This window comes from Mesoplodon mirus, assembly GCF_964341445.2.
Source record: "Mesoplodon mirus genome assembly, chromosome: 1".
Classification (NCBI taxonomy): domain Eukaryota; kingdom Metazoa; phylum Chordata; class Mammalia; order Artiodactyla; family Ziphiidae; genus Mesoplodon; species Mesoplodon mirus.
The window spans coordinates 79,134,113-79,152,261 of NC_138976.1; the positions used below are offsets into that span (position 1 = coordinate 79,134,113).

Sequence of the window (18,149 nt, forward strand, 5' to 3'; positions counted from 1 at the left end):
ACAAAGTCACAGCCACAGAAGGTGTCTGTTTAATCAGAGCTCTCAAAAATGAAGCAACATTATACCCCCTCACACCCTCACATACTTGCAATGCATTCCTGTGTGTGTGACTTCCCAATCGTGCTACAGTGGGAAGTATAATGGCATTCGTGTACCTACAAAGACACAAACCATCCAGTGTGTCTAATTCCAATCAAAATTTTAAGAGGAAATAAAATACAGTTCTCCTAAATTTGATGTGGAGAGTACTTTCCGTGCAGTTAAGAGAGAAATTTTGCAGGGAGTGGAGCTATTTGAGTTTTGAATAAACATATTAACCCTATAATTTACAATAAGTGCTAGTAATAAAATGAGTCCCAGTTGACAAGTATAAAAAAGTATGAGTATTTTTCCCTTTTTCCTACCTAAGAACAAAATTGACAAAGAATTTCCCTATATTCAAAATTATTAAGCCTATTTTAGTTCCAAAACTTAACTACTGAATTAAGAGAATCACAGTTGGAAAGGGTCTCATATCTTTTGACTTAATATATTTTCTGGATTTCTCCACCACGGATGCAACTTAGCACCAGCTTATCATGGTCATGGGTAAAGGAAATGTAGATCATTCTTACAACAAGGAAAAGGAGAGTGGGCTTCTGAGAGACCATGATAAGTGAGGAACACAAGTTCCACTTAAGAGGCAGAAGAAGAGTGTCTGGTTGTGGAAAAAAAAAAGTTAAAAATAAAAGAATCACAAGGGGCTCCCAGACGTACCTGGTTTGATTTGGAAAATGACTAAACTGGCAAACACACCTCTCAATGGGAGGTGTCACTATTGTCTCCAGGAGCCCTAGAAACGAAGTCCCAAACACACTGAGTCATTTTTCCACTTGATGAACAGTAACAGAAGCTGTCTCCTTCAATCAAAAGACATGAGAGAAAGGGGTGAACAGGAGTGTGATGGGAGGAGGAAAAGGATAAAGATCTATTCATTCTCTATCCCTGGGGGGCCAAACTAGTGGCTCTCATCCGTTGTCTTATGAAGAACAGACCTGTACCACTTATCCCAGCCTTGTTTTGCCAGCTGGATCATCTGAGACATAATTTTGGGTAATAGAGGGAATACCTTTTAATTCAAAACTTAGAAAGCTAAGAGCTGTGCTTCAAAGGAATCTTGGCAAATGAACCCTGCAGGTAGTAAACGGAATGAGAGAGCATCCTATTCAAACAGTGCCTGGGTATGGAAGAGAAGTGTTTGATTTTTCTCTCTCTCTCTTTTTTAATTTTCAATGATGAAGACATCAAGAAAGTAGAAGTGGCATAGAAAGAAACTGACATTTCTAAAAGGTGATTACAATTTCACATAGCTAGATTCTAAACAATAACAAAAATTTTTTAAGTTAAAAATACAAAACCTTGTACATTGATGTAAGGGGTATAAAAATAATGAAAGTCTATTTGGCAATATAGTGCACAAAGCCCAAATAAGCCAATATGTACTAACCACTTACTAACCACTTATAGAGAAATATCAAGTATTTATGTACTTATGTATTAGCTCATTTATTAATTTACTAACTCATCCACGTATTTATTCATTCAATAAGTACTTAAGGAGCTTGGGATGTACAAAGATGAAACAGACTCAGAACTGTATAATCTGATGAAAAGATTAAATGCACCTGTAACCAGTAGACCAAGCTCACATGCCTGAATATAGTTTATTCCTCAAGTCTAACGCTGTGAAATTAGCCCATTTGTAATAGGAATCATACAAATTTAAAATTTCATATTATATATTTTATCATTTTATATGATCATCTATTATAGGGTTATAGTATTTATTCATAATTATGCTCTATGTAGAGAGAGCTCAGATGTACATTTCTAGGAAAGCAAAGAGCCAGGATCTAAAAAATTTACATAAATTTATAAGATAGAAATGATATTGAAGCATGTTTAATTCCCTAACAATAATTTTACATGACCAGAATCTTAAAGTTAAAAGGGAAAAATCAAAATCTGACTTGTTCTATGTCCCCCTTCACCATCAGAGACATGTTCAGTTCCATCTATACAGTCCTTCAACAGTGGTTACTAGAGCAAAGCCACAATCACTGCATTGTGGTATTGACAACAAACATGACAACACGTTATCAAAAGAAAGGAAGGATGGCCCTGCCATCTGACTTCTCACCACCAATCCTGTTTTCCCATCTTCTATTCCCTTTCATCTCTTATCACAGGAAGAGGAAGATAGCATTGGCAAGCCAAGTTGATATCAATAAATGATAACTTTATAAAGTATCACTATGCCTTGCATTTTTCCCTGTTAGCATTGTCATTAGGATGTCAGTAAAGTTATACATTAAGTTTACAATATCAAAAGGAAGACTTTATGTAATTCTGGGAATTTTACAATGTTTACTATTAATCTTGGGGGAGAACTCTTGGGGGAGATGATGAATCTCTAAAAAACATGTCAAGTTTCTGCATCTTTTTCACGTTTGTGCCCGGAGCAAAGCCTAGCTTACTCTGCCCAAGAGACATGTCCACTAGGCATGATGGAACATGTTTTCTAGGCCAACCAGCATCCCAGTTATAGCCTACACACTGTTCCCCAGATGCTCCTCCCTGAGTTAACCTGTGTGTCTCAAATCTAGTTCCTGACAATATAGGATACGCCATCTCTTATCTCTGAGCAATTGTGTAAGAATAGCATATGCCCATGGATACAATCCACATATTTCTTCCTCTGTGACCAACGGTTTCTGTATAATGTTCATTCTCTCCTTCCCTGGAGCTGTAAATAAACTATCTCCCTTGTCCATATTCACCCAAGCAACAGGCTGCTCCTGTGACTCAGGGCACTTTCACTGAGACAGGGGTGTGTCAACCAGAGGTGCTCCTAGATTCGCTATGCCTGGGGTTGACTTCTAAAGCTTCCAAGTGGATTTCAGGAGGATGAATGTCTACTACACAGAAAGCCTTCTTTATGTCAGGACCAGCACCATGTATTCTGTTTTTATTTGGGATGGAACTGAGTGGTTTTACTGAGTGAGACTTCAGAGTCTCTGGGGGTTTTTTTCTTTTTTTTAGAATGAGACAGCTGTGTAGTACAATTGTCCTGTTTTTTCTTTCCATCACTTAACACTTACCTAGTAAAGTACTGGTAAAAGAGCAACCAGGTCCCTCATATACTTATTGGGACAGTTAAATGGAACTGCAAGCACCCTGCCACCTTCCCTTCCTCCAGGAAATGCTGCAATGACTAGTTAATCTGTCACCCACTGTGTTGCTCTCTAAGAGGGAGAATTTTTGCAACGGAATTCCTTAAGAAATTGTCCACTGAGAGAGCTGGAAAATGCCCTGATGATATTTTCCTCACTGGAAAAAGTGTCATTTTCTTGAATCTATTCACTATGTAGTGGGAATGTACCTTAGTCTACAAACTTAGGTGTACAAGAAATAACAACATTTTATTTTTCTCTGATAGAAATTAATTTTTACTTTAAGGACCTAATATGCTTTGTGGCAGAAATATAAATTTAAGCTGGCATTCTCTCCTTTGCCTCCAGTGATTTATCTCAACTTAGGGGCCTACACAATATTAAGATCTAATGCAGACAGAGAGAGCCCATCTGATTCTCAATGTTGAAATACTGAAAGTATCTCTTGAGTTTGCAAAGAAAGGCAAAGATGCATGTTATCATCCCTTCTGTTTGCCCTTGTTCTTAAGTTCTTAGCCAACAGAGTAAGGCAAGGAAAAAATAAAGGCATAAGAATTAGAAAAGGAAAAACAAAATTATCTTTATTCACCATGATATGATAATGGTTGTAGGGGCTTCCCTGGTGGCGCAGTGGTTGAGAGTCCACCTGCCGATGCAGGGGACACGGGTTCGTGCCCCGGTCTGGGAGGATCCCTCATGCCGCGCAGCGGCTGGGCCCGTGAGCCATGGCCTCTGAGCCTGCGCGTCCGGAGCCTGTGCTCCGCAACGGGAGAGGCCACGGCAGTGAGAGGCCCGTGTACCACAAAAAATAAATAAATAAATAAATAAAATAAGATAATGGTTGTAGACAATAAAAAAAAGATTCAAACAACAAATTACTGACTTTCAACACACTTAGCAAGATTATTGGATATAAAAATCAGTGCACACAAATTTAAATTTCTATTCACTGGCAACAAAATTTAGAAAATGACAACTTTAAAAAAAGTCACCACTTAGAGTAGCATAAAAAAGCACATGCAAAATCTCTATGGTGAAACTATAATATTTTACTGAAAGACATGAAAGAATTTAAAAAGTGGAAATATTATATTAACAGACTGGAATATTCAGTATTGCAAAAATATTATTTGATCAAAAATTTATCTATAAATTCAATTCCAATCAAAATCCCAACTCTGTGTGTGTGTGTGTGTGTGTGTGTGTGTTTTATATGCGATACTTGAAAAACTGATTCTAAAATATATAAGGAATTTCAAGGTTCCAATAATTGCTAATATACTAATGAAGAAGAGGAATAATATCATGGGACTTGACTACCAGATACTAAACTTTATTATAAAGCCATATTAATAAAGGTAGTCAAGTATTGGAACAGGGATTAACAAATAGAGCAACCAACCAAAATAGAGAGCCTAGAAATACAATGATGACTGCACAGTCAAAATATATGACTGAGATTATAATACAGATCAGTGGAGAAAGAATGAACTTTTTTTTTTTTTTTTTTTTTTTTGCTGTACGCGGGCCTCTCACTGCTGTGGCCTCTCCCGTTGCGGAGCACAGGCTCCGGACACACAGGCTCCGCGGCCATGGCTCGCGGGCCCAGCCGCTCCGCGGCATGTGGGATCTTCCGGGATCGGGGCACGAACCCGTGTCCCCTGCATCGGCAGGCGGACTCTCAACCACTGCGCCACCAGGGAAGCCCCAGAATGAACTTTTTAAAATAAATTGTACTGGGACAACTGACTACATATGTGGGAAGAAAAAAAAATCCCCTTCTAGACCATACAGATAAATCAATTCCTGATGAATTAATAAGCACTTAAAGGTAAAAGACAAGATTTTAGAAGCAATTTAGGAAAGATTTATTTTTTCTTTACCTTGGGGGACAGAAAATTATTCCTTGAACAAGGCACAGAATGGGCAAATTATGAAGGGAAAAATTGGTAAATGCAATTATATTTTTAGAAGAAATACAAAATTTAATTAATATAAAATATATATAAATATAAAAATAAAATAATGTAAATAAATAAATATACAAGCTATGAATTTGGATAAGACACTTAAAACACATAACCAAAGGGTTACTATGCAGAGTATATAAAGAACTCTATGAATTAATAGGACAAAGTCAAACAACAACAACACTCACAGTCAAAGGGTTACTATGCAGTGTATATAAAGAACTCTATTAATTAATAAGACAAAGTCAAACAACACTATCGAAAAATGGGTAAGAGGAATGAACATGAATTCAAAATAGAAGAAACAAATGGCCCCAAAGCATACTGAAAGATATTAACCTTTTCAGTAATCAAGGGAGTGTAAATTAAAAGCACAATGAGATACAATTCATGCCCACAAGGTTGGCAAAAATGTAAATGTAGGGCAATACTAAGTGTTGCCATGAATATACACAGAGGATTCTCATCCATTGAAACTAGGTATGATAATGGGTAAAACTACTTTGGAAAATCATGTAGGAAAGTTGAACTTGTTGCCTAGCCTATGATTCAGAAAATTCACTACTAGGTATTTATCCTGGAAAAAATTCTCACACATGTGCACCAGGAAATACATATATTTACAATTGTGCTGCTTGAAATAGCAATAAAACTGGAAAACCCCTATGTGTTCCTCAAAAGAAAATGGAAAAATAGTTGTGATATATCTATACTATGAAATACTATGTTGCCATGAAAAAGAAAGAATGTAAGTTCCATTCATCAAATAAATAAATTTCAAAAATATAATGTTGAATGATAGAATCAAATCACCTAAAAATTCATGTGGTATGATTTTATTGTAATTACCTAAATTACAAAACCAGATAACTAAACAATATGTCAGAATTCCTAGAAAGGCTGTTTTCTAAAAGTTATCAAGAAAAGTAAGGGAATAATTAACACAATAGTATTCAGGATAATGACTCTCCCCACAAAGGCCTGAACAGAAAAAAGATGAGAGTAAAATGGAAATGGTAAATAAATTTCTTGCTTTGAGTAAAGTATATAGAGATATGCATTTCTTTATTGATTTAAACTTCATGTTTTCCTGTGCCTTTTCATATGTAGTCATTATTCCTCAATAACAATCTTTTTTTATTTTTGCCTTCTAAAAAGAGTTTATTTGTAAAGCAATTATACTACAATAAAGATGTGAAAAAAATTAATTAATTAAAATTAAATTAAAATAAATAAATAAAAAGAGTTTATGATGAACTATTTATTCTTGATGTAAAAGACAACATTTATGAGGGGAAAGTTTTGGAAAAATTAGTGTGATAAATCAAAGTAGCATGACTGGATTTGGTGACTTTTTTTTAACACAGGCTTGAAAAAGAAAGATGTGGTCAGCAAAGAATAGTACAAAGTGGTAAATTCTAAAGTCTATGAATGAGGTTAATGGCCTACAATATGTTTATGATCGGGTAAAATGCAGAGCATCTCCCCAAACAGAAAATGCCTACAGTCCAGTCTGAATATAATGATATGATTCTTCTAATTACATTTTTTCAACAAACATCTAGCCTATATTGAAGTAAAATGAAGAGTAAAATATTCAAATAGGAAAACACTTCATCATGGTGTAATACACATGCACATGAAATAGTTAAATATTGCACTCAACAGATGGGTTTCAGGAAAAGGATGTAGAGACAAGATCAAAGGCTAGAAATGTAAGGAAGGAGGTTATTCTGAAAATATAAAAAGGAAAATAAATTAGAAGGAAAGAAAAAGGAAGAGAGATCTAATTAGAAAGAGTGTAGGATAACAATGCAATTCAGCACATTTTGTTCTCATGGTCCTATTATGTGTATCAGTGCTGCACTGAAAAGGCTACTTGCACGTATATCACGTAAGCTATAAAAATAACGACTCTATTCCTTGATCCGTGGGAAACTCCTGCTCAAGTAGTTTAATTCAGGTAAAATGAACATTAATTGGAAATTTTTATGAGGCAACCAGTATCTTAGATCCTAGGACTTGGAAGTAAACAAAATGTGGTCCCAGACTGGAGGTGGAGAAATCAACAATCCCAGTAAATGTGGTAAATTTCAGGGGAGAAGGATATACACAATCCCACCAAAGCACAGAACATTAGCACCAAACCAAGCTAAGGGGGTCAGAGGAGGCTTCCCAGAGGGGGCAACTCCTGAGCTGAAGCTAAACAGAGTTAAGGAAGGGTATGAACACCACTGTATTAGAACAAAAGCAAAAGGCACCAAATCAGATAAAAGCAGATGATGTTAGAAGAGAGTGTTTTTAATACACTAAGGAGTAATAAAGTACTTATTTTCAAAGAAACACAATTTTTAAAGGATTATATAGGTTATTAGGCATGAGAAAAAAAGTACATATGAAACAGTATAATCTGGGGTGAGTACAAACTCTAAGTCATAAACTATTTAGGTTGAATCATTTGTGATTTCCACATTATTTTTTAACCATGTTTGAAGTACAGAAACAGCAACAGCGTATGGTTCCTGATATAAAGAAATAGACAGATCTGACCAGAAATAAGAACCTGGAAACATATACGACAAGAGCGTTAATGATTACATACTAACATATCCATATGTGACATATATAGAAATCTTACTTATCAATAAGAAAAGTAAAGCCTCAAAAGAAAAATGGCTAAGAGACAAGAAGAAGCAATGCACAACAAGTAAACCTAGAGATAGTTCATCTCAATAGTAATCAAAGAAATGCAAGTTAAAACAGTAAGATGCTACTTTTTGGACATCAGATTGGCAAAGATTACACTTATTTCTCGATTTCTCTTCTCACTAAACTTATCCCGCTTCAGCACAAAAAACACCCAATGACCATTTCTGCGTATTATTTTCTTCCAGTTTCTCCAAATTGCTGAATACCCCATAGTGGAAATGAAAGGAAGTAACTTAGTTTCTTTAACAGATTGTCCTTTACCGCAAGTATTTCCTTTGCCCCAGCTACTAAGCCCAAAATGTTCACACAGGCAGAAGAGGGCAACCCCTTCCTGTGGAAGTATCAACAGCTGGAGTGTTACCCACTGGGTAAAAAATGTACTACGGAAAAAAAAAAAAACCCAAATATGGACAGTTACACAACAGAGCTCAAAGGTATGTTCGCTAATTGAGATTTACCAAGGCAATTCAGAGTGTAGTTAAATATTTGTCTACCTGGAACTTTAGAAGAATATAGTATTTTTAAAGGAAAAACAAAATCTAGACTTAAAAGGAAAACTTTTTTATCTAATTGAAAAAAATTAAAATTGTATATTTTTACCAAACGTGTGTTGGTGACTAGTGTCTCAGAAGGGTGTCAAGCCTCTGAGGAGGTCTGGTATGACACGGGAGACTGATGGGGACTCTGTGACATCCTAGGAAGAACAGCAGTGGGAACATTTGGAAGTATTGGTCTCCCCGATGCTCAGAAAACAATCTCTGAGAACGGAGTCTGGGTAGTGGGACTTAAGGTCGACAGGGAGAGGTGGTTCTGGGAGCAGTGCTGATTCATACTTTGCACCAATACCCAGCACGGATGGAAATAACCCCCAAGTTCCTGAAAGAGGGGTGTGTAGGAAAAAGTAAATAATGGAGTCAAATAAGGCTTTACCATCAGGTTTGCTTTAAGAGACAGATTCAGGGCACTCAGTATTCCAATTCCAACTCAGTCCTGCAAAAGCTTTCGTGCAGATCCTTGAAGGTGCCAGATTTTACTCCCCTTGGCTAAGGGACCTTGTACGTGGTGTTCTCACGGCCTGAAAAGCAACCCTCCAACTTCCCCTCACACAAATACACAAACACATAAATTAAAAGGCTGATTCCTTTCCTTCTTCCAATCTCAGGATAAATGGTACACTTCCTAGGAGGAGTCCCCTGACCACCATGTCTTATTATTCTCTATTTCAGAAGTCTGTTTGCTTCCTTCGTAGAACCTATCCGATTCACTTGAGTGCTTATATGTTTATGTTGTTTGTTTCTCTTCCCCCATCCAGACAATAAGCTCCATTCAGGCAAGGACCATGTATGTCTTACCACTGTGCCCCCAAGCACCTGGCACAGTGCCTGACATATAATGTGTTCTCAATATACATCTGCTGAAATGATCAGTGAATACACTGGGGGAAGAAGCACCACTACAGACAAAATCAGGACCTCAAAAGAGAAATTGAGAGGTGTATCAATATGATAAAGACCTATCCTGGCTTGTTGTAACCTTACCAGGTTAACCTACACCATAGACGAAGCCAAGAAGGCAGCAGCAACTCAGGACACAAGGGGCAGAGGAGAGGCAAACTTCAGCAGGGACCAGAATGATAGAACCAGAATGACCTTTAAAAAGAGTACAAAAGCACCCTGAGGGGCTTCCCTGGTGGCGCAGTGGTTGAGAGTCTGCCTGCCAATGCAGGGGACACGGGTTCGAGCCCTGGTGTGGGAAGATCCCACATGCCGTGGAGCAACTGGGCCCATGAGCCACAGCTACTGAGCCTGCACGTCTGGAGCCTGTGCTCCGTAATGAGAGGCCGCGACAGTGAGAGGCCTGCGCACCGCGACAAAGAGTGGGCCCCGCTCTCCGCAACTGGAGAAAGCCCTCGCACAGAAACGAAGACCCAACACAGCCAAAAAAAAAAAAAAAAAAAAAAAAAACTGACGCAGCCATAGATAAAATAAAATTTTAAAAAGCACCTTGAGAGTCTTAAAGGATCAGGAACAAACTTGGGTCCCCTTATCTCCAAAACACTCACCTCCACCTAGCATACTATCCATTATTTACCTATTTTATTTTCTAGAATAAGGCTCCAGGGGAATCCATTTCTCCATCGCTGTCTCCCCACATAGATAACTGGTATGCACTCAAATATTTAATGATTGCATGAATTCTGCCGCTAGGGGTTTAAAAAAAAGTCCTTTTTAATTGTCACTTTTGTTATCTACATCTCTTTTTTTTTTTTTTTTTTTCTTTTTGCGGTATGCGGGCCTCTCACTGCTGTGGCCTCTCCCGTTGCGGAGCACAGGCTCCGGACGCGCAGGCCCAGCGGCCATGGCTCACGGGCCCAGCCGCTCCGCGGCATATGGGATCCTCCCAGACCGGGGCACGAACCCGTATCCCCTGCATCGGCAGGCGGACTCTCAACCACTGCGCCACCAGGGAGGCCCATCTACATCTCTTTGATTGTAGTTTTCTAAGCTGGGGAAGTGTGCTTTTCAAATTATTCTAGAAATTGCTGGATCTATGAGCCATCATATTGTTCATATCCCGTTAAAGCCATTAAAAAGACAGGAAAACCACATTTAAGTGTACATGAACATTCTCAACCATAGTAAGGTACATCTAAATGTGAAAAGGGTAATAATACAGAGTTCCACTCACCCCAAGGGGTTGAGAGTGTGGTACTATTTTTAAAACAAGAGGTATGCCAAAGCACTACAAAGTCTGTGTGTATTTGTGTTTGAAGCCTCAAGTAGAGTTGTGATTTTTAGAAGTCTGTTGCTTGGAAACAACTGTTAGCACCATCTGTATAGGAATTCAAAATCAAAAGTAGCAGCCTGCTCTTTCTTGTTTGAGGCTCACCAGCAGGATAACTTAAAACCATTGGATCAGTGTTCTTATCTAAGGAATACTAACACCCTGTCCCACCCCCTGTGAAGTAACTCAGGTACTTCAGACTGAGCACAAGACTCAGTCTGATTATAAGGGTATAATCAGACTCTAAATGTGGCTGATGTGACCAGACACCTTTAGGTCAGTTTCAGGTGTTCTTATTCAAGGAGGCGGTGTGTGGTGTGTTGGACGGCCAGCACTGCCATCTGCCCTCAGCTGCTGAGAGTGTCTGTTCCCTCTCCCGGGGCACTGCCAGGCGGCAGCCCTCCCACCCCACTGACCATTCCTTTGTAGTGTCACTTTCCAGCCACCTTTCCTCTTGTCTGGTGTTCCCTAAGCTTCCACATTCTGACCCCTCTACTTTTAGCCAGAATTCCTGTCTTAGAAATTGTATCTACTCCTATATATATATATTTTTAACATCTTTATTGGAGTATAATTGCTTTACAATGGTGTGTTAGTTTCTGCTTTATAACAAAGCGAATCAGCTATACAAATACATACATCTCCATATCTCCTCCCTCTTGCGTCTCCCTCCCTCCCACCCTCCCTATCCCACCCCTCTAGGTGGTCACAAAGCACCGAGCTGATCTCCCTGTGCTATGCGACTGCTTCCCACTAGCTACCTATTTTACATTTGGTAGTGTATATATATATGTCCATGCCACTCTCTCACTTTGCCACAGCTTACCCTTCCCCCTCCCCATATCCTCAAGTCCATTCTCTAGTAGGTCTGTGTCTTTATTCCCATCTTACCCCTAGGTACTTCATGACCTTTTTTTTTTTCTTAGATTCCATATATATGTGTTAGCATATGGTATTTGTTTTTCTCTTTCTGACTTACTTCACTCTGTATGACAGACTCTAGGTCCATCCACCTCGCTACAAATAACTCAATTTCGTTTCTTTTTATGGCTGAGTAATATTCCATTGTATATATGTGCCACATCTTCTTTATCCATTCATCCGATGATGGACACTTAGGTTGCTTCCATGTCCTGGCTATTCTAAATAGAGCTGCAATGAACATTGTGGTACATGACTCTTTTTGAATTATGATTTTTCCATACTCCTATATTTTTAAAGTTTAATTTTTAATGAGGTGTCACTGGTTTATGACATTATCTAAGTTTCATGTGCATAACATTATGTTTCTACTTCTGTATACATTACAGAGTGCTCATCCCCCAAAATTTAGTTTTCATTTGTCACCATACAGCTGATCCCCTTTACCCATTTTGCCCTCTCCCACCCCACCCCTTTCCTTCTGGTAACCACTACTCTGTTCTCTGTATCTATGTGTTTGTTTTTGTTTGGTTTGCTCATTTATTTGGGAGTCTTGTTTGCTTTTTTACATTCCACATACAAGTGAAATCATACAGTATTTGTCTTTCTCCGTCTGACTTACTTCACCTTGGCGTAATACCCTCAAGGTCCATCCATGTTGTCACAGATGGCAAGGTTTCATCTTTTTTTTATGGCTGTCTACTCCATTTTTAACTACCACCACTATTCAGAAGTTTAAGATTCCAAGCTGAGTGCACTTTCTAATACACCAACATCTATGTGAGTACAGTTATTGTCTTCCGAAGTTTGTGTTTTATAATCCAATCTGTATTCCTTCTTTTTTAATGCATTAATCTGTCACATGCTCCAGCGGGTTCCTCAAAGTCTTCTGACAGGGAGATAATATATCAGGAAGCCAGACTGCCTGGGTATGAGCCCTGGTCTGCCACTTGCTAGCTAAATTGCCCTGGGCAATTTCTTTAACCTTTACGGCCCTTAGTTTTCTCATCTGCAGTACACCAGCCTCAATGGGTTGTTGTAAGGATAAAAGGGAAATAATACATGAGAAGCATAAGCACTATAGTAATACACAGACCAGTGCCTGATATATTAAAAACCAAACAAAAAGGCTAGCCATTATTACCTTAGATTTTAAATTGGAATACATTATCTTTGAGAAAATAAAATCAACTTATATTTCTACATAAAAATAGCTAGTAATTCATGTTAAAAGTCCAGGGTTTTTAATACTTCAGGTAGCTTGCCTCAATGTTTATGAAGATAGAGAAGTTCAATTTAAGTTTTTCTTTAAAATCAGCCATGCTTATGTGTGAAGAAAACATGAAGAACACAGCTCCTGACCTGTCTAATGGAAAAGGAGACTGGACGAGATGGCCTTACAAGTTCTTTTTGAGCTCTTGTCTCTCTGAATCTGATTCCAAAAAACTCTGTACTGTTTTATTAGCCTACAGTCCTTTTGAGTGGTGAGACTGCATATTTCTGGTGATAAAGAAGCACATTATATGCTTAAAACCCATTCACAAATTCAACTATTTGAAAAAGGAAACTTATCTATAAATCATTATCTAGGAGCTTTTTAGTATAGAAAATTCTGTGACTTAGTAACTTTACTTGGAACTTTAATTTTTAAGAAAGAGCTTGTAATTGAGCACAAAACCACAAATCTATATCCCCTTTAATTCAAGGAAACAGTCGAAACTGGATTGCTTATTTTGTTTCAGAAAATGGACTTTTTAAGGCCCTAGTTTGAGTGGGAAGTGTCTTTCGTTAATGTTTTTGCACTTCAAGACTGAATCAATCTTATTCCATTGTACTTGGCAGGTTCTGGATCCCACTTTGCAGATCTTCAAGCCAATTTGCAAATTCCAACATTTCTGCTTGAGATTCATCTATTTCTAGAGTTACCAATGGATAAGCAAAGTTGAATATGCCGATCACTAAAATACTCTCCTCAGGTTAATGAAGGCAAAGTTATTTACTAACCTTTACTAACTTTGTACTTTACCATACTCAAGTAAGATTTTATAGGTTAAAGACTAATGTGTTATACATTACTTAGCACATACAGTTCTGAACTCAGCTAGGGAATAGAAGAATAAGCATTCTGAGAAATGCTATAAAAGGCTGGATTAACTAATTCTAAGAAAGAAAGAATTAAGTTAAGTCTGAATTGTGTATTGTACTTAAAAACTATATTATAATTTTGTCCCAACTTTTATAGACTAAAAAGCTGTAATTCCCAAACATTTAAAAAAGTATATTCTCCATAATTTCTATTTTATTTAAAATCAGCAAAAACAGAATCCAGTAAATCCAGAGGTGGATCTACCATGAATTTCATGAGGTTTAGGTGATAAGGGAGGAATCCTAGTTGTGTTTACATGTTTGCCGGTTTTTGTAAAACTTAAATAAGATATTTTGCATTTTTTTCTAAAAGGGGCCCTTAAATTGTACAAGCTTTAGGCCCCACTAACCCAAACCCAATCCTGCCTGGGTATGCATCATTTAGAAATAATCCTATTATTTCTAAATAATAGGATTATTATTAATAATAACCCTGGGACTATTATTATTATTAAAAATAATTAATAATAAAACTATTGTTAATAATAATTATTAAAATAATTAATAATAAAATTAATAATTATTATTATTAAAAATAATCCTATTTTTCCAGACTTGCAGTAAAAATTACCTGCATACTTACCATCACCCACTAGAGGGCGCCAGCTACATTATGTAAAAAGAGGCTCTGTGCCTCGTCTTTCTATTCTTTTTTGTGTACCCAGACAAGCAAGGAAACACTGAGTAAACAGTCTAACTCTCAGAGTTGAAAAAGGTGCCTATTAGCCCGTACTTCATACAGCTGCCATCAAGAGATTGATGTGGCAGAAATGTCTTGCTCTGTTCTGCAGCTGCCAACCCTGTCCTTGGCAAACTCAGAGTGAAGCAAGGCCCAGCATGCCCTTAAGTTTAACAAAGTTGAATGAAAGGCCATTTCATCCCAGGGCTACTTAGTCAAAATCAAATAATGCCAGTGCTGTTTGGTCCAAGTCTCTCAAGTGCTCAGACATCATACAAGGCTCTCTCTGCTGAGAACAAGCGCCAACACCACCAGTTTCTATGTACATTTAGCTCGCTCCTGCTGCTTTCTGTAGCCTAACTTCCCAGCTGGGGTTTGTACCAAATTTCAAAATCAAGTCTCACGGAGAAACGCCAACTAGACTCCCTTTGACAGTCACCCTGCAGGTGCAAATTACCATTATGCCCCGTAATTTCAAAATAGTAAACATATCCATTTTACAAAAGCAGAAGATTGATAATGCCGCAGACAAAATTATGCATATTTGCTTGCAATTCTCCTTCAAATACTTATTTCTTCCAATGCAAAAAGCCATGCGACTGTCAGAAAAGAATGGCCCTATGTCAACACTTCTAGAGACCTATAAGCCAAAAGACCAAGGGCCCTGAATCTATGAGAAGGTTATGAGAAGGTTTAACGATGTCCCCTAAGCTCCTAAGAATCCCCTTTCATAAGCTCCTCCTATGGTTAGGAAGGTGTGGTAACCACTGAAATGCTGTGTCATCAGATTAGAGATAGTTTAATAGCTTCACAATCAACTTGTTGATAAATCATGACTAACAGTTCAGGAAACTCATATTAGACAATAGTAATTCAAATTAAGCTAAGCCAAGGGAGGACATGTAATTTATTCAGATTTGTGATCTGTTTATTGCAAGAAGCCAGAATCTTGCTGTGATCTGCCCTTCATGTGCAAAGCTCACTTTTCAGAGGGAAAATCTCTTCCCAGAGAATCCAGACCTTAATACATTTAATCCTTAATCCCTTACTAATCAAACTAGTTTTTGTGGTCATTTGAGTTATGAGTGTGGAAGGCTGAGACAGGAAAAGAGACTTTCACTGGCATAGACAGCTTAAGCAAAGGGAATAGCAGCAAGTTTACAGGGAGAAGAAACAAAATGAAACAGAAGTCAATATGGTAAATCCTATTCAATTGCACCTGGAATACTGTTAGTAAAAATCACATATTAAATGATCCAGCCCTGGTCAGCTTCTCAGATTTCATCTAGTACCAGTCTATGCGCCTTGTTTGTTATGTTCCAGCTACAATGGCCTTCTTCTTGTTTTTCAAAATGCCAACCTCTTTCCCCTGCCTGGATTGTTCTTCTCTCATATCCTCACATGCTTGGCTTCTCCTCATTGTTTAATTCAAAGCTCGAATATTACCTCTTACCAAGGCCTTCCCTCCACCTTAGCCAAAGTGATCCTTCCCATCCCACATCCATTACGACTGCATAGCACTTACCACTATTTATAATCCATTTTAATTTACTTGTTTATTTTCCAGTCTCTCTTAAGCAGATGTAAATTCCATGAGAACAGGGCCTTGTATCTCTTGTTCACTGACGTGCATACCCTAGGACCTAGAACTTTTCTTTTAGGTGCTTTTTTTTTTTTTAGGTGTTTAATGAATACTTGTTAAATGAGTGAATGAATGAATTAGGGATACGATTATTCTCAAAAACTTAATATATATTGAATAATTAACATAAGAAAACCATTTCAGGATACCCACCCTCTAGAGATTCACCACCTAATTTGAGAAATACAGTACTGAGAAAAACAATACCTGGATGCATTGAACAAATGTCAAGAGGAAGAATTATAGGCATTCAGGGAAGAGACAATGACTTGCCTTTCCTTCCTGAGTCTCAGAAATCTTGGAATATGCACCAATGTGCTTTCGTGGCTGCATATCAAACAGATTTTAAAACTGGAAGTCACTGTAGAGTTGGCACACAAACTCCACCTTATGTGGAGTATAGAAAAAACACTAACCTGGGTACAAAAATCTACATGTGCTCCTAGTAATAGACAAGATGTTTTTGAATGCTGATCAACCTCAGAAAAGTAGGAACATGACAAGTGTAGGTTCTCAATTTGGGGTATAGGCAGGAAGGCCTTCAAAATTCGGTTGCTGGATTTCAGTGCATAAAAAGGCTAAAATCTCAGAATCATAGAACATGTTGTCACTGACTCAGAAAAATTAGACTGGCCTATTAATACTTTACATTAATCACAAATGTATATCCAACTGAATAAACTATTTGATTTCTCAAGCAGCTATATGAGACAGACACATTTATTATTTTCATTAAATTCATTTAATAAATGAGGAAATGGTGGTTAGAGAGGTTAAGAAAGGCATCCAATGTCACCTGTATAATAAGAACTGGTATTTTAACTCTAGAAGTCAGCTCTGCAGGCAAGGTCACATTTCTGAGAAGTCCTCTGCCAATTTGCTTATTTACAGGTACTGCCAAGGATGGGTACCTATGGCCCTGAACTTAAACTTTCTAGCAGATAGAAGGCCTATGTTAACTGTCTGTTTTCTGTGACCAAGTCCAATCCTAAGTATTTGTTAAATTGGCTTATCCTTTGTTGGCTGGATGGAAACTTTATAAGATTTGCTATTTCCTGAAAGTGAAGGGTTTTTCCCCCCATCATTCCTCATTCTAAATGCCTGAAATTTTATCTAAATTATGACATCAAAAAAAGAGATACCTTGGGGACAGGAGAAGACATGTTAGCACAGGAACAACTTCTAAATCTACAATGCCATCCATAGTATATGTTATTTTCTGTATGTAGAGCTAAAATTGTTTGATTATTAGCACAATAAAAATTTATGATGCTATTTATCCATAGCTTTAAATTGTTTAACATATATTTGTATATGTTAAACACGTGTATATGCAGAAAGACACAAACACACAGACAATAAAAATAAAGTTCATCTGAATATAAAAAGTTCTCTAGTGAAAACTATGCACATTTACCTTCCAGTAGTATGGCAGGCTAGTTTTAAACATACACAGAGACATCTTTATAATACAGAACTAAAAATGATAAATTTTTAAAAATTAATTTCAATGCAGGGCTGAGTCGATGGAGAAATGCTGAGAATTCGTTGGAGGAGAGAAATGACAAGAAAGGATGAATTCAGAGAGCTAAAATAGCACTGAAGCCAGTGTTTACTCTGAGAGTATCAGCCAAACCATAGTTCCCCAGAGCCTGGTTTTTTGAAGATTGCATGACCAGAAAATAGGGGGGAAAAGCTTAAGGCCCAAGTAGATGGGAGGTCAGACAGAAGACCAGTGTACACATAGCTGGAATCTCTTAAGTGTTTGAGAGAAAAATAAAACCTCCTGCAGAGGGCAACAGTGGGTATCATCCCTTCATGCTCTTAACTATAGGTGGGAATGAGAGAAAAACTTTTGCTTGAGACTTTCTAATCCCACATCCTATTGTACAACCTGATTCGCTCAAGAATCCCTAATGTACACATTTACTTTAAAGAGGGACGGATGAGTAGTGTCTCTAACACCACACACAAAGCAAACTCAAATCCCCTCTAGAGGAACGCACTGTAAAACCAGGCCTGAGAGAATTTCCACAGGTGAAGTTCCAAGGAACAGGAAGCTCATAAGAAAAAAGTTAACAAAACAT

At 37.6% G+C, this 18,149-nt stretch overlaps 1 protein-coding gene across 6 annotated transcripts in view; it reads right to left on the reverse strand.

Annotated features, from left to right (window-relative positions):
- TRPM3 (transient receptor potential cation channel subfamily M member 3) overlaps positions 1 to 18,149 on the reverse strand; it is a gene marked incomplete at its 5' end in the record, with an annotated part of 816,760 nt that overhangs the window by 655,613 nt on the left and 142,998 nt on the right. The window lies entirely within an intron of this gene.